A 24,848-nucleotide genomic window follows, 5' to 3' on the forward strand; every position below is an offset into this window, starting at 1 on the left:
AGGTGTACAGGGGAGCCGCACAGGCCCACCTGGAGCATGGGGCCCGGTTGCAATTGCAACCCCTGCAACCCCTGTAGTTACGCCCCTGCCTTGAGGTATTTCTCTGTTAGGACAATCAACATCTATACATTATAATCAACTTCGTGAAAAAATATTTTATTCTTTGTAGTAGTAATAATACAAGCACCTTAAAAGCCACAAATTAGCTATTTGTAATATATGCAGATAAAGCAATTTATTGTATATTTTTCATTTGTGAATTAATGCGTTTGGCTTTAATAGAATTTGATGAGCTTACTAGAGATGTCCCTTCATTTCTTGTCCCATAGTTAAAACAGGAATTGAGAGGAATCCCCCCCAAAGTAGGGGAGACCCAGAGTGTCACCAGAGCTAGTGTCCCCATTGGAAGATTTCCCTTATATTACTTTTTTTGGGGAAAACCCAAAATTCAGGTCTTTCTTTTTCCTTCAAGCTTCAAAATTTCTAGTAACAAACAATCTTGATAGACTCGAAATCAAGAGGAAATGAGGTTAACGTTAATAATAACGGTAAAATGCGGATTTTGAGATTCAAAATTCTCGTGTGTAACACAAAATCTAGGCTTTAAAGTCTAAAGTCCTGGAAACCTAGTAGATGTCAACTGAAGTGTAGTCTATAACGTAAAGGAGAAATGGAACATTTGGATTAGTCTGTGCACTACGCGGAGACTGAAGCTTTTATCAATGGAATGATTAAACTATATGTAAAGGAGGAGGACTGTATGGAGAAGCAGGAGTGTTGGGGAGAGACCCCCCTCTGAGGGAAAAGAACGGGGCCTCTCCTTGGTTGTAAAGTGGGGGAAGGGTGAGGGGAAGGGGGTTGATGGAGGAAGTGGAGGTTGGATGGGGGGGGGGTGGGAGGGGAGGGGAGAGGTCTAGCTTCGGTCTCTGTCCCTGGGGAACGTATCTAGTATTGTAGCAATTGGTTGGTAAGGTGCTTGTATTAGATTGAAATTTTCAGGGGTAAAATAGAGAATAGAAGGAATATTTTTAGTGATAAGGGTAACCATGACAAATAGAGAGGGGGAATCACCCTAATGGGGGCACAGATGGCAATAAAAACCTGACAGATGTTCCAATCCCTCCCCACTCTATCCAAAAGTAAAAAAAAAAAAAAAAAAAAAAGGTTTGCCTTTACTATACTTTATCCCATGTGTTTGTGGCAATGTGTTTTATCGATCAATATTTTACTATTCATTTACAATATATCTTGCAATAGAAGTATAGTGTGAAAGTATAAAATAAAGATTATACCAATGAAAACATTAATGAAAAGAATTAAACAACAAAAATAGTTTTTGAGGGATTGGGAGTTGACTAATGGTCCATTAAATAAGAATGATGCGGAGAAGAATTGCCCTGCAGACAACGCATCAATGCCTTAAAACATGAAAGATTGTAATAAGCTGATAAGCAGTGAGTGTAATAAAGAATTACAACGCTGCTCACATTAGTATCCCAGGATCTGCTTTTCTGTTATCCTCCCCCATATTTTTGTCTATTTTTCCTCAATAAACCGTTTAATTTTGTTCTTTTCTCATCTGTAGGCAGAGAGCATGCCTCATCTCCTTCTTCCTGCTTGTCAAGATAAATAGGTGGTCATTTATCAAGGTGAACGTGGATGTACAACTGTGATCGCAGCCACTTTTGGCTCGCATATATTATTAAAAAGTAGATTAAAGACTTGTACACCCGCAGAGTACTGTGCAGATCTGACAGTGCTGAGTCATTTTCCCTGGACTTGGTCTCTGTGCTTATAAAACCATGTTAGGAAAAGAGGCAATTAATATGTCACACTAAATATGTGCCATACAAATTCAAGAAAATAAGCTACTGATATAAAATAACAAAGAAGCCTCTGTTATGGCTAATTCCATGCCAACTGTACAGTATATATCAGTTTTCAACAGAGACCTTTGGAATGACAGACTTTCATTCTGGCTTCTACTTCTTTAGAGATAATGGGATTTCCTCAAATGAGTTGCCTAAGCTTGACATAGATGGATCGAAATTCAGCTAGTTCAACATTTTGGTCCCTCTATGGCCATTTCCATTTATGAGAAGTCAATCTAATTGAGTCAATATCAGAAAATCTGTGTTCTATTAGCACTGGAGACCCACTGTCAGAATACCATACCACAGCAGGGAGAATTCCTTCATCCATCTTGCTTGTGGGGACGGGGGAATCAGTTATGTTTTGTTTTCCATCAGCCCACTGGCTGATTGAAAAAACTGACCCATGTATGGGCAACTTTACTGTGCCAACAGGCACTCCATCGCTGAACAAACCTGACCTGCCAACAGGCACTCCGTCGCTGAACAAATCTGACCTGCCAACAGGCACTCCGTCGCTGAACAAACCTGACCTGCCAACAGGCACTCCGTCGCTGAACAAACCTGACCTGCCAACAGGCACTCCGTCGCTGAACAAACCTGACCTGCCAACAGGCACTCCGTCGCTGAACAAACCTGACCTGCCAACAGGCACTCCGTCGCTGAACAAACCTGACCTGCCAACAGGCACTTCATCGATGAACAAACCTGACCCAAGGATCTTCATATCCAACACACTTTGATGCCCACACTCCCGGCCTTGATCTGTGGGCTCTACTGCTGACCCCTACATCACTACAAGACATATGGGGCTAAGTGGCAGGAACCACTGATTTTTTTGGGAACACAGGCCTTCAACAACCTTGGATGTGCTTCAGATTTGTATATCCTTTGGGTGGCTTTTCTTAACAGATAGAGTAACATTTGTACCAGGATAGGTAATATGAAGTATCTTCTTTTACACAAGCTTTTTGGTTCTTTTTTTTTTTTCGCTTTAGGTTAAAGTTTAATGCTTCCTTTAATGTATTGCAGTCTACCAGTCCTTAGATGTCTAGTCTACATTCATTTTCCTTTTTCAGTTTATTTATTTTTTTACCCTTTATAAAAAGGTAGATGATCCTGCCTGTGCCACCCTCCCATGTATCATATTCCTTCACAAATATGCTGAAATTTGGTCCAGTTCCAGAATTTTGGCATCTGAGCTAAAATATTATTTATCCTATAACCAGGGCTGCTGTTAGAAATCGCGGGGCCCCGTACAGACTACCTGGCAGGGCCCCCCCCGAAGAAAATATTAAAGATATATTTAGCTAAAATTACAACAAAATCACTATTATCAGACACAAATATAACATAACTCACATAATTCCTGCTAAATCTAAAAAATGTTAAATAAAAAAGAAGATGAGATAATAAAAATATACAGGCTGGGCAGTTGGAGCTCAGTGATCAGAGAGACAGAGAGAGAGAAACAAAGTTTACAAATAAACTCCTGAGCAGAGATAAGTGCTGGGAGGGGGAGGGGTCCACACAAGGGAGGGGGATTAGTGAGGGACGACTGTCTCTTTCTCAGCAGATAAAAGCTGATAGCAGGGAGAGGGACAGATCAGATTCAGGTGCTGGAGGAAGATTTCTGTATTTGTTGTCCATCACTAATCCCCCTCTCTGTGTGGGCCCCCCTGTGTGCTCGGGCCCCCTACAAGAGGGCTGGTGGCCCCCCCCTATCAGCGGCCCTGCCTATAACCACATGTACCATGGCAAGTCATGTCTTGACAGATGTCCGTAGATGGGTGGATCTCTCAATGAGACTTATGGATAACAGGAGCTCTTGTACTGACAGAACCCACTATTCCCCCTAACTCAGATGAAAATCTGATACCGGGCTTGCTGTGTAAAGCCAATTCTCTGTTTTATATTAACGGCAATGACTAAGGTTTGATTGCACAGATATTTTCTACTTTATCAGAAAATCTCTTGATGTTATGATAATTTCTTATGATAAGACTTGCCCATCTCTTGTGTTAACTCCTATATATCCTGGCCATTTTTGAAGCAATGCTTAAAGAAGATGTAAACCTTCAGTATATGGTATTCAGTTAGTTAAAGCGCTGTATATTCTAAACAATTCACATTTTTTTATAAAATATATTTATAATACCTTTTTAAAATAATTTTTTTGCATCCCAGTGCTGCTGATATTTTGCAACCAATTACTGATAGTGACAACAGCGAACCATGTCTGTGTAAATTTTGTTAAATATATTCTAAATGCACATTTTTTTATTTTTAAAAAAATAACAAACATGTCCTACTTACTTGCTCTGTGCAATAGTTTTGCACAGAGCAGCCCCGATTCTCATCTTCTCAAGTCCTCCATCGGTGTTCCTGGCCCCTCTCCCCTACTGTGTGCCGCCATAGCAAGCCACTTGTTATGGGAGTACTCGTGCACGCTTGCTCCCGAGACGGCCCTGTGTGCGTCCTCCTTCTCCTCACTGGCTCCCGCTGCTGCCTCTCTGTCCAATGAGGAGAGAGAGAGAGAGATGAGAGAGCTTCTGCTCTTGTGCACATCTCTGGATTGAGATAGGGCTCAGGTAAGTATTTAGGGGGGCTGGGGGTGGGGGGTGGCAGCATGCAGAATTTTTTTTAAGGGGAAAAAAAACGTATTTATATATTTAAAGTGCTTGTATAGCTCCATCAATTTACACAGTGCAAAACCAAAAATAGACAAAAGTGGGGTTTTCAAGGCTCAAATGAGATGGTCAAATCATTCAACGCCACACAATGGTAAAGTTTAGAACACATTTTATTAACTAGTAGTTATAAAAAGGCATGAAGACATGATGCCTGAAAAACACACATACATATATACCACATATAATTAAAAATTAAGGAACACAAGGTAGGTAACCAGATGGTGGAGTCTCAGTCAAAAAGATGGATATGGTCCTTTGTACAGCCAACGCGTTTCGCTTGACTTCGCTTCTTCAGGGCTTAAGAGACCAATGGCCTTGAAAACCCCACTTTTGTCTATTTTTGATTTTGTACTATATAGGGGTGTGGCTCATACCGTGCGGCAATTATTTGTATAATTTACACAGTGCTTTACACATAAATATTGTACATTAACATCAGTCTCTGCCCTCAAGGAGCTTACAATCTAAGGTCCTTAATTCACATTCATACATACTAGGGACAATTTAGACAGGAGCCAATTAACCTATCAAGATGTCTTTGGAGAGGGGGAGGAAACCTGAGTACCCAGACAGCAAGGTTAACTTGCCACAAATTTGTGGCAGTGTTGAATTGTAAGTCTTGTTAACTTGTTGCACATTTTCACTGGCGAGTTGTCCACTTACAGGTCACTTGAAGCACAAGTTCTAGTTGACACTTTTCCATTTTGGAGCACATTTGCATGGCAAGTCTCTAGCAAGAGCAAAGTTGCAGTGGTGAGTCTACAGCAAGAGCTCTGCAAGTCTACAGCATGAAAATTCAGCCACAGTGACCCCTGTGGTGGGAGGACTATTGTACAAAATAACTGTACCAGAACTTGCAGCAGACTTGCAGAATGTTTGCAAAGAAAGCTGATCTGGAGTCAAGCAATGCAACAAACTTGTGAAGCCTGGCAAGTCTAAAAATAGCTTAGGACATCATTTTCAAAATGTCAGCACAAATGTTTGCTATCTGGGTATCCAGAGGAAACCCACGCAGGCACACGGAACTCCGAGCAGGTTGTGAGCAGATATTGTTGTGGTTGGGATTCGAACCAATGTCCCCAGTGCTGCTAGGCAAAAGTCTAACCACTTAGCCACTTTGCTGCCTTCAGAACTACTTTAAAGCGTAACTCCTCTTTTGTTGGGAAAAAAGCCTTCCCCTCTGGGTGATCTCTGTACATTACGAGGATTTTAACAAACTTTGTTGCAGATTCTTACCTTTTGTTATTCTGAAGAAATTATAGTTTTTTCCTCTGTGCCTTTGCTGAGTGGGTCAAATGAGAGTGGTTTCATAATTATCTATTAGCTGTGGCAGCTGCAGGGCTCTAATGATGAAATCTGCTGGGTCTGCATCCCTTTAGACGTGTTCCTATTGGGAGTATCTCACCAAAAATGACATTTTTGTTGCAGGGGATGCCAGAAATCTGACTTGTATCTTAAGCAGACTTCTGGGAAAATTGGTGAGCCAATCACACAAACAGGAAATGATGTTTCTGGGGTGTGGTCAGTATACATTCTGTGTACAGAACAGCTCCAGGTAGCCATATTGCATTGCATTTTCAGAAAATTACAATAACTGTAGATTGAAAAGGAAAGGTAATTTTTAATAACACTTAATTACAATATGATTTGTGTCACAATTGTATACAATATATTTGTTTTTCTTTGTTTGCTTTAAAGGGTAACAAGGTAAAGGGGAAAAAATAGCAGTCACCCCCCCCCCCCCATCAGAAGCCCCTGTACAGGGAATAAGGGATGGAGGGTGGTCACCCTATAACAGATACTGTTTAATGAAAGCTGCAGATTTAAGAAGATTGAAGAATTTGAAATTATATATCTATGTTGTAATTTATATGAGATTTTATTATTTGGGTTTACTGTATATATACTTTATATCTGTGAATCTGTATATTTTATAGGGCTTTGTATGGCGTAGCCCCATACACAGCACTGTTTTTGGAAAAAGCTGGTTGTTCTGCTCCATTATATACACATTAAGCATGACGGGAACATAAAACTATTCATTGAAGCCACAATGAAAATGACAGCTAAAACCAGAAGTTTAATTTCATTGATCCAAAATAAAGCATTACGATTCATAAAGATGATTGGTGGTGTGTGTCATTTTCCTACAATAAGCAGCTTGATCCTGTAATCAGGTAATCACTTGTAGAGGTTTTGAAAGATGAAGAAATGTAATTAACATGTGAATTGGATGTGGTAAACATACTAATTAAGAAAAAGAAAAAAAAGAAACCTCTGATAACAAATGTTTCTCAGAAATGAGTGTTAAAGCTGAACTCCTGCCATACATACATATATACAGTCAAGAGCAGTCCCATATACTGTTTAGTTTACCAACATACTGATATCTCAGGTTCAGTACAATTGTAGTTGACCCCAGATAAAGAATAAAAACATAAATCATCGTAAATAATATGCCCACAATGGAAATGTAGGTGGAATAAAAGGATTATTTTGATGGATCACCATTTTTTTTTTTAAACTCTTCTATCTAATAGATTTAAACAATTTGGCATATTTAAAGGGACCCTGTCACCAAAGATTATGGAGGCTATCATTGCTTAATTCTCCTTTTACAAATGCAAGTTCACCAAATGCAAGTTCACTGGCTGACATATTGATGCTGTGGCTTCAATGTTGTCTGAGCCGCTGCCCTAGAACTAGCATAGAGATGAGGAATATTTATTTAAAGCATGCTTATTTCAGGCCTGCTACTCAAAAGTAAGAGACATAGGTAGGCAACTCTCATTTTCTAAAGAAGGCCAGCAATGACAGCCTCCATATTTCTTTCATTCCAGAGTCACTTTAGAAGGAAGCCTACTTATACCATGTATGTTGGCGTTTTTGTGCGTGCTCGTTACCATGTTTGCAACCTACCAGATTGAAATTTACTGACACAACACCAAAAATTTACCGGCACAGCCAAGTTTTTACTGGTATTTCCAAAAGTTACAAAACTACAGTTTTAAGTGCAAAATTTCAGTCTTTATGCTACAAACAAGTACAATATGAAATTAGCAATGTGATTTAAGGTAGATATTAAAGTGGAGTTCCGGCCTCGGAACCTTTTTTTGATAAAAATACCCCCGGGACAGTCAGGGCTAGTACATTTCACAATAGATAGCCTCTGAACTGTCCCAGGTTGCACTTACCTTTTAGAAGAAATACTTACCTTGAAAATGTCTTGTCCAGCGCCGCCATTTCAGGTGTGGGCAGCTGACGCCAGAGCGTCCTCTTCAGTGTCCTCCTCGGTCCCACAATGCCCTGCACCGGCCCCGCTCGTCAGTTCCGGTGCAGGCGCGTCATTCCTGCACAGCTTCTGGGCATGCCCAGAAGCTGTTTAGCAGGAAATGATGTGCCTGCGGCGAAAGTAACGAGCGGGGCCGGTGCAGGCGCATTGATTCCTGGGAGCGATGGCGTTCAGCTCCCAGGAGTCAATGCAAGCGGGAAGTGACGGCGTGGGCCGCGGCCGCAGAGGGAGGAAGTGGAAGAAAGGAAAGTATATTTTCTTCAATAACAAGGTAAGTAAAGAAAAAAAAAATTTTGACTATCCATTTATTTTTCAGGTGATGGTCAGCAAGCGGATGGCCCAAAGTCATTTTTGAGGCCGGGACTCCGCTTAAAGGCAAAAAACATATTTTTTGTTTTATTTTCAAAATAGTAAGTAGGTCAGGGACAGGGGGGCAAGAAATTAGAATGGGTAGGCACACAGACATGAAATTGACTCTCACAGTGACACTGACAGCAGTACAGATGATGATGACACCTCCCCAGCATGACAAATCCCCTCTTGAGTCACATAGACAGTCTCTCTCCATGCCAGGTGATCCCTTCAGTCCACTCCAGTCCAAACAGCACTGACAGTCCCGCTCCCGGCTTGCCTTGCTCCCGTCCCACAGACCCGCAAATGAGGCTCTGGCATCACTGCTTGGCTCTCTTGCACCAAGACATTACACAACATACTCAGGCACCACCTCCGCCAGACCCGCCCCCCTACCAGCGCCACCCGAACACATTGTAGCAGGCACTCAGATGGTCTTGAACGTCACAGCCATATTTTTTACTGGCAAACTTTTCCTGTCACTAGCATTTACTGGCAGTAGGAAAGTTCAAATTTTTAACTGGCTGTCATTAAAAATACTGACGGCTGGCACCACTGGTGTATTAAATCAGATATTTACAAAAATCTTTTTGGATATCCTACAACAGACTATGAACATGGGGAATATCTGCACAGGAGGATTGCTTTGGATGATGATTTTCAAAGCTGATGTACATTTGTTCAGATATCAAAAAAATAAGGTAATCTGGTATTCCAATTTAAGCCTTACTCTAGCCCCGTGTATTTCCATAGTAAAGCACTTAACATACCTTGTTGAATTGTTTCGTAAACCCATCATGAGAGAAATATTAGCAATGCTATTGCTAACCCACCTCTGGAAATACGAGTTGCCTGATGTTATGCTAACCCACTGACTTTGATACTCAATAATTCAGTAACCTGGAAGTATGTGCATCATAAAAGACAGCGCACGCTTGCTACAGGCCAGTGACTCAAAATATTAAATTAAAGTATGACAGCCAGGCAGCTAACATTTTTTAGAAGAGAAGATCAGCAATGGCAGCCTCTGTTTCTTTCAAGACAAGTTACCTTTAATTGTAATAATTATCTTGTTTATAATGTGCAAAATCTGGTTTTGCTGAAATGTCTTAATCTCTAGAAGCCGGAAATTAGAGCCATTAAATTCCCAGAGCCAGTGACGATATTCCATATAGATTTATTGTCAGGAGACAAATGATGAGGTCTGCTTTTTCATGGTTAGCCATTGAAAATGTACTGCAGTATTATTTGTATGGCTGTTTCATATTAGCGGAATAATTTCATTCTGATAATTCTCAAAATCTTAAAAACATTTATTAATGATGAATATACGTGATTCCTTAAATTCTGACCTGTCTTTTATCCATGATCTGTGAATAATGGAGCCCACAAAATACATGGTGCCACACCGCATTTTGTGTGTTGCGTTTCAAAGGCATTCATTTAGATTGGAATCTTGGGCACAGTTACAAGATGTACCATCATAGAAAAAGGGTTTGTTGTATGGGCGCTTCCGTGGAATACAGCAGGCTTTAGGTGAGACACTGCCCTTCGGCAGCACTGGAGAGGAGAAACTGCTCTGAAAGTGATAAAGATACAAAGACAAGGCGCCTCTAAGGCTCCGTTCACATCTAGGCGTTTTTGGGGAGTTTTTCTGCTCTAGGATCAGCTCTCAAAACGCCCAACAAGACAAATCCTATTCATTTCAATGGCCCCTGTTCACATCTGAGCATTTTGACGCTGTTTACAAAACGCCCAACGCTCAAAAAAGTACATGAGCTTCTTTTTGGGCAGATTACAGGCGTTTTCCATTGGTATCTATTCAATCAAAAAACGCCTGCACAAAAAACGCCTGTAAATCGCGGTAAAAATCGCGGTAAAAATTGCGGTAAAATCGCGGTAAAAAACGTGCGAAAAACGCTACGCTCAGGTGTGAATGTAGCCTAAGTGCAGTAGGCTCTGAGTATTTATTAGATTAAAAGTATAAAAGCACTCACATTTGGTAAATGTGACATGGGCATAGCAAAGATCTGTCTGGAGTCTTCCTATCTGCTGTGCTGAGTGGTTGCAATGAGGACATCCAGTGATCCGCTTCCTGTAGATGCGTCCTTTCGTCTGTGTCTCAGCCTGGTCGGCATGAGATTTCCTGAATACAGGGTGTAAACGCAGCGGCCGGTGTCCAATAGAGCAGGTGGTGGGCGGTTACATGTTTCGGAGCTCAGCTCCTTCGTCAGACCCCGTCCACACCCTGCTTTCAGGAAATCTCATGCCTACCAGGCTGAGACACAGACAAAAGGACGCATCTACAGGAAGCGGATCACCGGATGTCCTCATTGCAACCACTCAGCACAGCGGATAGGAAGACTCCAGACAGATCTTTGCTATGCCCATGTCACATTTACCAAATGTGAGTGCTTTTATACTTTTAACCTAATAAATACTCAGAGCCTACTGCACTTAGAGGCGCCTTGTCTTTTTATCTTTATCACTTTCAGATGTACCATCATACCTGTGCCAAAAGACAGCAGCCCTTCAGTGTAGCTCTCGATGTAAGAGAGCTTCTTAACCCTGGTAATTGTCTTGTCCTGTGTCTTGTTGGACACGAGTTCCAAGGTGCAGGGTCATTCCCATTATATTAAATTATTTATGGTCCTGGTCTCTTTTCGGCCATCTTAAGGTTTCTGATGATCGGGTGTGTACCCAAATGCCATATAATTTCTTGTATTTTTTCCATGTACTCTCCTTTGGATACCTTATTATGACACACTACCATTGCAGGGTTAAGGTGTTAGATGCCCTTTCTGATCTTTTACAACATTCCACATCAGGAGCTTCTTATTATTCCTTGTTATGATAAGCAAAACAACAATACAATGGTCCCTATTGGTGTTTGTGCGAGGCATACACATATATTATAGAGAGTATAAGAAGTAGTGAGTATACTATTGTATAAAATAAATTACAAATTTTATTGTGAACAATGTCATAAAAAACCGAGTGAGCGAAAAACAATCACTCAAACACATTAAAAGTACATATAATAGGTGACAAAAATAGTGTACATAACCGTGCTAATATTTTGAAATCAAAATATAAAGTACTCAATAGTACACAAGCCTACTGATAGTGATTCAAATAAGATGTCCCAACATGTTTCAAAATCCTTAGATGATTTCTTCATCAAAGGAAGAAAGAGCCCAGAATTGTTTGTTTTGCACCAAATTGTGTCATCCAGAATCAAAAAGCAGCTACACCTTGACAATAGGGAGCCAACCACTCACTCTCATGGTGACTGAGGAAATGATAGACATGTCAATTTGATCCTCTCCCCCCTTCTTTGGAGGGTGATCCTCGTGAGCAATGAGGGGGCGCGATGCAGCGCTTTGGTTTAGCGAAGCGACCATTGACCTCCATTCCATTTACTCCCCTATTTGGCCATTTCATGGCTCATCCCCAGCCTTTCTGGGGTTACACAAAATGATATATTACACATTAACCCCTTCACATTATTGAAGAATCCATTAGGGTGAGAACTGGATTGAAGGCCTTGGCCTTAAAGACTCCCTACTGTCAAGGTGTACAGTAGCGGCTTTTTGATTCTGGATGACACAATTTGGCGCAAAACAAACAATTCTGTGCTCCCTCTTCCCCTGATGAAGAAATTGTCTAAGGATTTTGAAACATGTTGGGACATCTTATTTGAAATACTATCAGTAGGCTCGTGTACTATTGAGTACATTGTAATTTATTTTATACAACAGTATACTCACTACTTCTTATACTCTCTATAATATATGTGTATGCCTTGAACAAACCCCATAGGGACCATTGTATTGTTGTTTTGAATATTTTTCTGGGGGGATGGCATAACACATATCTAGCCCATATCGTCACCTATATATCCTTCTTTGCTATGATAAGAGACTGTGATTCACCTCTTGCTTAAATGGGACTCCCACATCCACGGGATTCCCACATCCACGGGGATAGATGTTACTTCCTCCTTTCTAGTGGGCAGCCCCTTTGCTTGGCATTTGATGTCACTGCTGCTCTTTATACTTATTGCATTATAAGCAGTGTGTTCTATACCCGCAAAATCATGTTGAGCATCCAGAATCCAGCTGGTATCAGCCACAATAGACAATGGTTTCTGTTCCAAGGTCATTCCATCTGGGATTGTTTTATTAGAGCAAAGTGTTGTTAGACATTTATGTCAGTGTTTTAGGAATATATTTTTATTTGTAATTTTGAATAAAATTCTATTTTTATACTTACAAATTGTTAAGTCTCTCTACCGGTACCATGAAAGTCTATTTATGCCTCAACACAATTTTTCCTTTATGCTACACAGGACGCAGGTACATTATATATTAGTTTACTTTGTCCAGCACCCTCCCCTTCTATAATACTTGTGCCAAAGTTTAAAACATTGCTGCAGGGGATTTTTTTTTTTATTGATTGCCATGCATTGGCTGCCTATTCTAAATATATGGGCTGCCTGAATGCAACGCAAATGTAGCAACAATCTGATTGCTATAGCGTAAATGAAGCTGTAAAAGATCTTCATCAGATTTGTCTACTGTCTTCCATATCAGGTGAGGATCTTATGTCTTTAGGGGCAGGCAAGCAACTACAAATTATGAGCTCTTGGGCATGGACTGCAAAAGTTAGGAAACCTGTCCTGTTCTCAAATGTAACCTTCCAAAATATAGTACCACAAGTCAATGTTTTATAGCGTTTTTCACACAGTATGTTATGACATCAGTTTTTCAAAAAGACCTTGCGAGCAGGATAAGTAATTAGGCAGAGGTGTCCACAGTTCTTTTCAAACATAATGATAAGTGTAAGCAGCTTAAAGACATAGTACATACTGCATTCCATAACTTGGAACGATCTCTCTAGTTGCCACACTAAGGTCAGTGTTTGTGTGGACGCAGATGGTCCATGTTCTCCAGATGTGCACCATCGTCCATCACCCATGAGTACTCAGCCTTAGGCTTATTAAAAGGCAATGCATAACTTATTTTATTCAATCGCTGAGGGCCAAAGGTTAATGCATGACTGTTAACATTGTTACAGTCTCTTGCCACTTCTCACTTTTAGAATTTACATCGCATGTACACCGATCAGCCATAACGTTATGACCACCGACCTAATATTGAATAGATCCACCCTCTTGCCACCAGAATAACCCTGACCCATGAAGGCATGGGTGCCTCTAGACATCTGAAGGCATGATGTGATAGCTGGCACCAAGCTGGCAGTAGCAGATCCTTTAAAGCGGTTGTATCCTCTAAAAAAAAAAAACTAAAAAAAAAAAAAAAAACCTGCAGGACAAAGGCATAATGAGCTAGCTAGCTCATTATGAAATACTTACCTTAGAACGAAGCCCCAACATGGTCCCCTGGACACCGCTGAGGCAGCTGACATCTTCCCTCGGCCTCTCTTCCGAGTTCGGTGGCTCTGGTGCTGTGAGTGGCTGGAGCCGCGATGATGCATGAGCGCGGGAGTTTACTTTCCGGCAAGGAGCCTGCCGGACCTTCAGAGCGCATGCGCCGCTGGTGTCAGCAGCTGCATGCAGGGCGAATATCTCCTAAACCGTGCAGGTTTAGGAGATATTAATTTTACCTTCAGGTAAGCCTTATTATAGGCTTACCTATAGGTAAAATTTAAAAAGCGGAGTATACTACCGCTTTAAGTCCTGTAAGTTGTGAGGTGGGGCCTCCATGGATCGGATTTGTTTTTCCAGCACATCCCGCAGATGCTTGAATCCAAACAGGGATTGCTAAACTTAATATTTATTAAAATAAATTAAAAATTGCAAATATCAATGAAACACTTGCGTTATTTGCAATTTTTTAATTTATTTTAATAGCAATCCCCGTTTGGGCTCTCCTATATGTGGTCTTTGGAAGGCCTTATCTGCTTGAATATATATATATATATATATATATATTTATTTATTTAACGTTATATATACGCTCACACACTCATATATAGATATAAATACTGTACATATTGCTAGAATAAAAATTGAATTGATACCATGGGTATGTTTCTTCTTCTTTTAATCCTGTAAGCGACATTTTCTTACAAATATCAACTGTAATATGCCTTGTGCACATTTTGCCATTGGATCAATGATGACAATTTTTCACAGCAACTGACATGTGTCTCAGCCTAAAGGTTAGTGAGATTATACGAATAAATCATGATCGTTTCACTTTAACACACTGACAGAAATGCACTAAAAACTCTCCTTGAAAATCTTTATCAATCTTTATAAACCAAAAACTGAGACAGGGGCTGCATTGCATTCCTTGATATCTTGATACAGTTCATGAAATTATAAATTGTGCCCAAAAAATAAGTGCGGTAAAATAAAACAACATTATAGCCGGGAAATATAATATTCTTCATTTGTACATAATATAGCTTTGCCAAAATCAACTAGCTTTAGATTATGGGAAAAAAAGCTGCTTTAACATTTTAATACATCTTCTTTTTTTTTTTTTTTATTAAAATATTAGTGCCGTTTCATTGAGTTTTTTCTTTTGACATCTTTGAATCTACTATATTGGAAGCTACACCCATTAGTGCGTTCCTCCTAATGTTTTGTGCACTAATATTTCATGAGCTATTTCATGCATTATTTATCTTATGTGAACAATGTTACATGCAGATATGATAGATAATGAACAAAAAGGTTTTTCCTCTTTATATATTTGCATTATTTGCATTATGAGATTTTTAAAGTTAAACTCCATGATTGAAAAAAGTCTTGATAATCCATAGGCACGTATACATGGCAATATGGTTCTTGTGGAAAGCCGTGTCCAGTTTCCAAGATAGGCAGTTGACTTTCAGTGCCGAAACAGTCCACATTCTAATGCTAATGTGCTAGCAGACAAGTCAACACTGAAAATTGTACAGTACTGCCCCCTGTGTGCCTAAAAGGCATGACAAGCCAATTGCATCAAATGTGGGTATTGTCTGTCAGCACCACAATATTCCAGACCACCTAGAAAAAGCATAATGTACCAATGGGCATTATTTAATGTCATCAAGCGGATGCCAAAAACCCTGCAGAAGACATTCCCACTGCCTGGCATGGCTGCACAGGTTGCTGGGAGATGTAGTCCCTACTCACTCCCACCAGGCTGGTGGTAGGTTACCAAATATCACTGCCATATCTATAAGTCCAGTCTCCTAGCATTTTTTTAAAACAATAAAAATATTGATTATTAATTGACCAATAGTTCAGCCATTTACTTAAAGCGGAGTTCCACCCAAAAATGGAACTTCCGCTCATTTGCTTCCTCCCCCCTCCAGTGCCACATTTGGCACCTTTCAGGGGGAGGGGGAATGGGTATCTGTTTTTGACAGGTATCAGGTATCCTTCCCTAGTTCCGGGAGACAACACAGCGGCACCGTACACTGGAAGTTCCGTCCTCCTTCTCCTTCCCCCGCCTCCAAGCCTATGAGAATGTGCAGCGCGCTTACATGCATGCACAGTAGGGAACTGGCTGTGAAGCCAAAAGGCTTTATTGCCGGTTTTCCTTAGAAAGAATGGCGGCGGCAGCACCTGCCAGCCGATCCGAAAATCGGCTAGGGTGCCGACATCGCGGGCTCCCTGGACATGTTAGTGTCTGTATATTAAAAGTCAGCCACTACAGTATTTGTAGCTGCTTACCTGATCACCAGGTGAAAACAGCCTAAAAAAGAAAACAAATGCAGTCACCACATCCTATGATTGGTAAGCTTCAAAAAATTACCTTTCTGGTTTTGGGTTTAATACCTCTTTTAAAAGTACAATTTTTATTATATATTTGGAGCCTGAAGTTCAGTTCTAAAATGAATCCTGTGCCGAGAGAAATGCAGAAGATGACACCACTTTGGAACACACTAGCTCCCTGGATGTCATACTGATCTACTGCAGTCTGATTTTAAGGGCTGGATTCTTTTTTTCTGCAACAGTGGGTGAAAATGTACTAAGGCCTGAGGATCAGCATGACTTCCAGGCAAGTAGCATTTTCACAATGAGGTCAGCAATGGAAAACTCACCAAGAATTTCCATTTAAAAACATCTCAAGGTTAAGCAATGTCTTATTTCAACATGAGAACTGATAACAGTGCAGGTTTTTCACACTTCCTAGCTGAGCGTAAATGGATTCATTAATACCACTTCAAAAGAACCACATGTGCTATTTATTTTATCGTGTAGTATCATCGTTCTTTTTGACCGAAAAGGAAAAAACTCTGATTTGAAGTAATTATTATTCCTAATAACATGAATAAAATGAATTCATTTATACAGCACATGCAAATTATAGTGATTTGAACAGAGAGAATAACATCGGCTCTTTTAGCCCAGCCTCAGTGCAGACTACAATCAAATGGTTCGGCCGCAAACAGATTTTTAGGGCTTGTTGATTAAAGAGTAACTCCACTTTAGTTAAAAAAAAAAGTTTGAAAAAAATCCCTCCTGGGAGATTTACATACATTGCATGAATTTTATCAACCTTTGTTGCAGATTCCTACTTGTTTCTTCTCTGAAGAAAAAGCTGCTTGTTTGCTTGTTTGTTTATGTTATTGTGTAGAGAGAATCTGAATGGGAGCGACTTTATCATTATGAATCAGCTGAGGCACTTGCAGTATTCTAATGAGGAAGTTTGCAGGGTCTGTAATGCTTTAGAAGTAATTAACCCTTTGGGACTGTCTCACCAAAAATGTGACTTTCTCAATAATAATCAAGTAAGGCAACTGGCAGTTTTCTAATGAAGAACGTTGCAGGGTCTGCATGGCTTTAGAATTAACCCTTTAGGAGTAGCTCACCAAAAATGTGACTTTTTTATTATTAACCACTTTAAGACTGGAAGGATTTTCCCCCGTCCTGACCAGGCCCTATTTTGCGATTCAGCACTGCTTTACTTTAACGGACAATTGCGCGTTCGTGCGACGCTGTGCCAAAATAATTGATGTCCTTTTTTTTTTCCACAAATAGAGCTTTCTTTTGGTGGTATTTGATCACCTGTGTGATTTTTTGCGCTATGAACAAAAAAAGAGTGACAATTTTGAAAAGAAAATATATATATATATTTTTCACATTCTCCTATATGACATTCTCAAAAAAAAACATTTTTTTAAAAATATTTTAGGCCAATTTGTTATCTGCTACATATTTTTTGGTAAAAAAAATTGCAATAAGCGTATTTTGATTGGTTTGAGCAAAAGTTATTGCGTCTACTAACTACGGGAAAGATTTATGTCATTTTTATTGTTTTTTTCTTTTTTTTTACTAGGAATGGCGGCGATCTGTGATTTTTTTGTGGGACTGCGACATTGCTGCGGACAGATCAGACCCCTAATCGACATTTTTGACACTTTTTTGGGGGGGGGGCAGTGACATTACTACAGTAATCAGTGCTAAAAACATGCACTGTTACTGTAATAATGCCATTGGCAATGAAGGGGTTAACCCTGCGGGTGATCAAGGGGTTAATTTGAGCCTAGGGGAGTGATTATCACGGTGTGGGGGGCGTGGCTTGTGAAAAGACCATACAGACATGTGATCCTATATAGAAGGATCACAGGAGCTCTTTGATCATTCCAGGGAGAACGGTCAGCTGTGTTTACAACAGCCGACCGTCCTTCTCTCTCAGCGATGAGCGATCGCGGGTGTCAGGCGGCAATCGGAGCCACCTGACCCATGCATTGGGTTCCCCGCTGCTGAGTAGGGGTGGGAGTGCGCCGCCGGCGGCGCTTGCTCCCTAGCTTCCCGCATGCAACCAACATGGGTTTGCGCACGAGAGCCACCCTGCTGCAGTAAAAAGGTGGCGGGTGGTTGGGAAGTGGTTAATCAGCTGAGGCACTTGCAGTGTTCTGATGAGGAACTTTGCAGGGTATGTAACGCTTTAGAAGTAATTAATCCTTTGGGAGTATCTCACCAAAAATGTGACTTTTTCATTTAATATTCAGCTGAGGCACTTGTGGTTTCCTAATGAAGAAAGTTGCAGGGTCTGCATGGTTTTAGAATTAACCCTTTGGGAGTATCCCACCAAAAATATTTATTTATTAGCTGAGGCACTTGTGGTTTCCTAATGAAGAAAGGTGCAGGGTCTGCATGGTTTTAGAATTAACCGTGTCTCACCAAAAATGTAACTTTTTCATCATTAATCAGCTGAGGTACTTGCAGTATTCTAATGAAGAAAGTTGCAGGGTCTGTAACACTTTAGAAGAAATTAACCCTTTGGGCTTATCATCAAAAATGTGACTTTTTCATCAATAATCAGCTGAGGCACTTGTGGTTTCCAAATGAAGAAAGTTGCAGGGTCTGCATGGGTTTAGAATTAACCGTTTGGGAGTATCTCACCAAAAATGTAACTTTTTCATTATTAATCAGCTGAGGCACTTGCAGTATTCTAACGAAGAAAGTTGCAGGGTCTGTAACACTTTTGAAGAAATTAACCCTTTGGGCTTATCACCAAAAATGTGACTTTTTCATCATATATGGGGTAGGTACCTCAGGCCTAAAAATGGGTGGGACTTTACGGGCAATGTAACAAAAAGTAAATCAAATTACAAATAGTAAAAATAATAAGGTTTGTTTACTGTATAAATATCATTTTATGTACAGTACAAGACAATATAAGTGAGGGGTTGTAGACCCCTACGTGAGAAGTGGTGATAAAGTAATGAAGGAGTGACAAGTGTGAAAGTTGTGACTTTATAGATGGGAAGCCTCTCTATGTGATTAGAGAGTTTTCCTATTTTCACGTCCCAACGCGTTTCGGCTCGATCCTGGAGCCTTTTTCAAGGGTATAAGTCACACTTTTATATTCTTATTTTGCCATGAGCGGTGATGTAGATCCCTCAAAAACAGCGAGAGCGTGAGCCTTGTAACTGACTGTATCACGGGTTTTTCGCCCCTAATTCCGGATAGAACGTCAAATAGACGAGTAGTGCTCTGGTGTCTGGTATGTTGCCACTCAGATTGGAATTTTTGTGTTCAGCCTTGTGGGGTTCCTTGTTACATAGAGGTAGAATTTGTGTTCCAATAATGCTTGTATACACCTGTGCCCAAGTGCGCAGGTGTACCCTCCGGGTTGTGTGCCCCGGTAGGACACTTGCTTCTTCCAGATGTTCGTGATGCGTCCTTCCTAGGGTTCAATCCTAGATCGGACAGCTTAGATCAATTTAAATTGCTGGAGTTCGCTGGTAGGTATACTTAAGTGAATGGCAGGTTAGAACCGGCTCCCTCGGGACCTCTCGCCTCTCTTATCCAGACCTGGCCATTTTTTGTGATACAGCCCTGCGTTATTTTAACTGACAATTGCGTGGTCGTGCAGTATAATAAGATATATGTGATTTTTTTTCCCCCACTAACAGAGCTTTCTTTTTCTTAGTATTTGATCACCTATGCATTTTTTAAATTTTGCGCTATAAACAAAAAAATACGGACAGTTAAAAAAATAATACTATTTTTTACTTTTTGCTATACTACATATCCAATCAAAAAAAATGTAAACAATCAAATTTCTTCAAAAATTTAGAACAATATGTACTCTATATGCTTATTGTTTTTTTTTTTTTTTTTTTTTTACTAAAAATATGCAGCAGTGTTTGGTTCATGGGAACGGTATAGCGTCTACAAACTATGAGATGTATTTATGGAATTTGTAATTTTTTTTTATACTAGTAATTGTGGCGATCAGCGACTTATAGTGGGACTGCGATATTGCAGTGAACTATGAGACACTAACTGACACTTTTGGCACTTTGTGGGAACCAGTGACACTAATTATTTCATCAGTGGTAAACATTTGCACTGTCACTGTACTAATGACACACTTGTGCGGTCATGCAATGCTGTACCCAAATAAAATTTATGTCATTTCTTTTCTTGCAGAGATAACTTTCTTTTGGTGGTATTTGATCACCACTGTTTTTTTGTGCTGTGAGGAAAAAAAGAGCGACAATTTTCAAAAAACAATATTTTTTACTTTCTGCTATAAAAAATGAACAATAATGTTTTTTTAAAAAAAAAAGAAAATCAAATTTCTTCATAAATTTAGGCCAATATGTATTGTGCTACATATTTTTAGAAAAAAAAATCCCAATAAGCGTATATTGATTGGTTTACGCAAATGTTATAGCGTCTACAAACTATGGCAAATATAATTACATTTTTATATATTTATTTATTTTTTGCTAGTAATGGCGGTGATCAGCAACCTTTAGCGTGACTGTGATATTGCGGTGAACATTCTGACACTAACTGACACTTTGTGGGAACCAGTGATACTAATACAGTGATCAGTGGTAAAAATGTGCACTGTCACTGTATTATTGACACTGGCAGTGAAGGAGTTAAACATCAGGGGCAATCAAAGGGTTAACTGTGTGTCTAGCCAGTGTTTATATGTACACAGTCTGGTGCTTTCACTGGGAGAAGATATTGATTCTAGTCTTTGCTTTGCAGAGACACAGGATTGAATCCTTCCCCCCTGTCAGAACTGAGATAAGCCTTGTTTACATAGACCAGGGGTGGGGAACCTTTTTTCTGCCAAGGGCCATTTGGGTATTTTTAAAATCATTTGGGGGCCGTACAAAATTATCAACTTAAAAATGTGCCGGTTATATTTGGTCAAACATTTTAATTAACTCACCCCTAATGTGATGGCTGCAACTGCTTCTCTTTGGTAAAGTGTGTGATGTTAGCTGGTATTGATGATGTTGCTCCTGGCAACTGGGTTTCCAGGTTTGCCCCCCTTAATGCAGAGTGATTAGTGCCCCCAACAATGCAGAGTGATTAGTGCCCCCATCAATGCACAGTGATGAGTGCCCCCATCAATGCAGAGTGATTAGTGCTCCAATCATTGCAGAGTGATTAATGCCCCAATCAATGAAGAGTGATTACTGCCCCAATCAATGCAGAGTGATTAGTGCCCCCATCAATGCACAGTGATGAGTGCCCCCATCAATGCAGAGTGATTAGTGCCCCAATCAATGCAGAGTGATTAGTGCCCCCCTTAATGCAGATTTATTAGTGCCCCCCCATCAATGATGAGTGATTAGTGCCCCCCATCAATGCAGAGTGATTAGTGCTCCAATCAATGCAGAGTGATTAATGCCCCCCTTAATGCAGAGTTATTAGTGCCCCCCATCAATGCAGAAAGATTATTGCCCCCCTCAATGCAGAGTGATTATTTCCCCCTCAATGCAGAGTGATTAGTGCCCCAATCAATGCAGAGTGATTAGTGCCCCCATAAATGCAGAGTGATTAGTGCCCCCATCAATGCAGAGTGATTAGTGCCCCCATAAATGCAGAGTGATTAGTGCCCCCATCAATGCAGAGTGATTAGTGCCCCCCATCAATGCAGAGTGCATGGGGATTAGAGCGCCTCCTGATTACACACAGAGCAGGGTTCTTGTACTTACCCAGCGCGGGCGCTCTCATACGAAGTCACGCCTCCTGGACTGACTCCTATGATAGACGTCACCACTGTGTCTATCATAGGTAGGAGGGTGACTTTGTATGACAGCGGCCGCGCCGGGTAAGCAGAGGAACCCGCTCTGTGTGTAATCAGGAGGTGCTCCCCCTCCCCTTCCCCTTTGGAGGCAGCCCAAATGGCAGGGCCGTATCAGATGGCTTCGGGGGCCGCATACGGCCCACGGGCCATATGTTCCCCACCCCTGACATAGACATATCTCTGTGTTATACTAATGATCAGCGGGTGCAGGAGGACATCAAGCCCCCGGGACCTGCAGAAAAAAGGGGATATAATCCTGCCACTTTATAAAAATGGTAAGGCCCCATCTGGAGTTATATAGTTACATAGTTAGTTTGGTTGAAAAAAAGACACAAGTCCATCCGGCTCAACCAATAAAAATGAAAAAATGAGAAACAAACAACCCCCCCAGCACTATGCATGCGACCGATGTAGAGCTACGTCGTTTCGCACAGCCGAGCCAGCCAGCCACAGTAAAACTGCAATGGGGGGTCAGCAAGTGGTTAAAGTGTATCCATACCTAAAAACAGAAATGTAATACATTGAAGCTTACCAGTCCTTAGATGTAATGGCTGCATTCATTTTCACTTTTCAGCCTAAGAACGTGTTCAGCAAGCCGAGAAAGAACCTCTTGATCTTTCCGGGAATGCAGTGTTCTTGTCACTTCCTGTGAGCTTAAAAGAAAGCACAAAGAACTATATCTTTATTGTGTAAAATACTAGCCTCATCCATTGACTACGTAATAGAGATGAACAAAGATAAGCCTGTGTAACAACATTGACTTCTATAGATACCTTGGAGAAGTGTGTGTAGGCACAAAGTACAGGAAGTGCGTTATTCCAAAGATTAGCAGGTAAAAAGCCTGAAAATACACTAAAATATATTACATTTTAGGCTTTAGGTTAAGATACACGTCATGTCATTTTTCACACTGTTTATTGTATTTCACTATATAATAAGAATAATAGAAAATGATTTTATCACTACAAATATATGTTATACTGCTCTATCTCCTCCACATACACTTGAATTGCTGAGATGTTTTAGATCATATTAGTGATCGGCCGATACCGATATTTTGGCCAATGCATATCGGTATCGGCCGATATTGGCCAATATTGTTGTGCATTTATAAAAAAAAATTGTTTTTATTTTTTTTCCCTTGACAGGTACTTTTGTGGAGGGATCTGGGGGTCTAAAAGACCCCAAACCCCTCCTCTGCACTTAACCACTTAAGCCCCGGAAGATTTTACCCCCATTCCGACCAGGGGGTTTTTTGCGATTTTTTACTGCGTGAATTTAACGGACAATTGCGCGGTCGTGCGACGGTGTACCTAAACGAATTTCACGTTCTTTTTTTCCCACAAACAGAGCTTTCTTTTGGTGGTATTTGATCACCTCTGCAATTTTTTGATCATGCGCTATAAACAAAAAAAGAGTGTAAATTTTGCAAAAATAACAATATTTTTCACATTTTTTTATATGAAATTCCCCCCCAAAAAAATGTAAAAATCTAAATTTTTTAACATTTTCGGCCAATTTGTTTTATGCTACATATGTTTGGTAAAAAAAATCGCAAAAAGCGTATTTTGATTGGTTTGCGCAAAAGTTATCGCGTTTAATAACAAAGGGAAAGATTTTTGTCATTTTTGGTGGTTTTTTTTTTAACGAGTAATGACGGCGATCTGCGATTTTTTTTTGTGGGATCGGACCCTTGACTGACATTTTTGACACTTTTGGGGTTACCAGTGACATTACTGCAGTAATCAGTGCTATACATATGCACTGTTACTGTAAAAATGACACTGGTAGGGAAGGGGTTAACTGTATTGGAGAGGGAGGGGTTAAGTGTGTCCTAGGGGCGTGTTTCTAACTGTGATTGGACATGTCTCCTATTGTAAAAACAGAGATCACTGGTTCTACATAGTAGAACCGTCTGATCTCCATTTTTACACAGGGGAGAATGACAGGCGGCTTGTTTACATAAGCCGCCCGCCTTTCTCCCGCTCTACCGACGATCGTAGTGTGACCGGCGGACATCGGGTCCGCCGGTCACACGCGCGGACTCCTCCGTGAACGAGCCTCGCCCTCTATTGGCTCACAAACCGGTCACAGGCTAGTGATGTATATATATGTCACTTTGCCTGGCCGGGGCTGACCGCCGCAGTATATCTACTTGCGGCGGTCGGCAAGCGGTTAAAAGCATTCAAAACGCCAAGTTTGGCTGTTTTGAATGCTGTCATTTTTTTAATGTGGCGCCAGTACTTGGAAGTGATGTCATGACACCACTTCCTGGTTTTTGCATGGAGACCCAATCAGAGCCAAATGCGGCTTTGATTGGGACTTCGGCGGCTGTGCAGGTAGAATGCCCAGGTCTCCCGGTGGGACGAGAGAACCGAGTGAGCCGCGGAAGGCGGTGGGAGGGGGGGACGCCTCCTTCTCAGCCACATCGGTTGTCATTACAAGACAGCCAACCATCGGCTATGAACGCCGGTACCGGGGTGATGCCTCTAGCTGCAGGCATCACTCCGGTACATGCACTTTCCCGAAATATTGGCAATATCGGTCACCTTGGTGGCCGACTCCTATATATCGGGAAAAGTGCATATCAGCCCTCGATAGCTCAGCTTTGCCGATAATCGGTCGATCCCTAGATCATATCAAAATCAGTTACACTCAATCATGGTCACAAGGGTGCAGAAGGTTTTATCAGAGTATGCTAACAAAAACTTGTTTAGATATTTTTCAGGTTAGTAACTCATAAGATTTTTTTTTTTAATCAGATTTTGATTAAAGGCTTTAGAGAATATTGAACATAGTGGATGACATTTGTACCATCCAACATAAGCAAAAGATAAATTCAAAACGAGGTGATCCAACATATATAAAATATAAATGCATCAGTTCGAAATGATAGAAAAACCAACATGGAATTAGTGTATCCCTTAACAACTTGACCTCGGAAGGTTTACCCCCCTTCACGACCAGGCCATTTATTGCGATACGGCACTGCATTTGATTAACTGACAATTGCGTGATCAGGCAATGCTGTATCCAAATAAAATGTATGTAATTTTTTTTTTATCGCAAATAGAGATTTCTTTTGGGGGTATTTGATCACCACTGCGTG

The 24,848-nt window shown here is 40.7% G+C and overlaps 1 protein-coding gene across 2 annotated transcripts in view; it reads left to right on the forward strand.

Moving 5' to 3' along the window:
* Positions 1-24,848, forward strand: part of NRG3 (neuregulin 3) — a 1,290,624-nt gene that overhangs the window by 119,547 nt on the left and 1,146,229 nt on the right. The window lies entirely within an intron of this gene.

Source organism: Pelophylax lessonae (genome assembly GCF_965119305.1).
Source record: "Pelophylax lessonae genome assembly, chromosome: 9".
In the NCBI taxonomy this organism is placed as follows: Eukaryota; Metazoa; Chordata; class Amphibia; order Anura; family Ranidae; genus Pelophylax; species Pelophylax lessonae.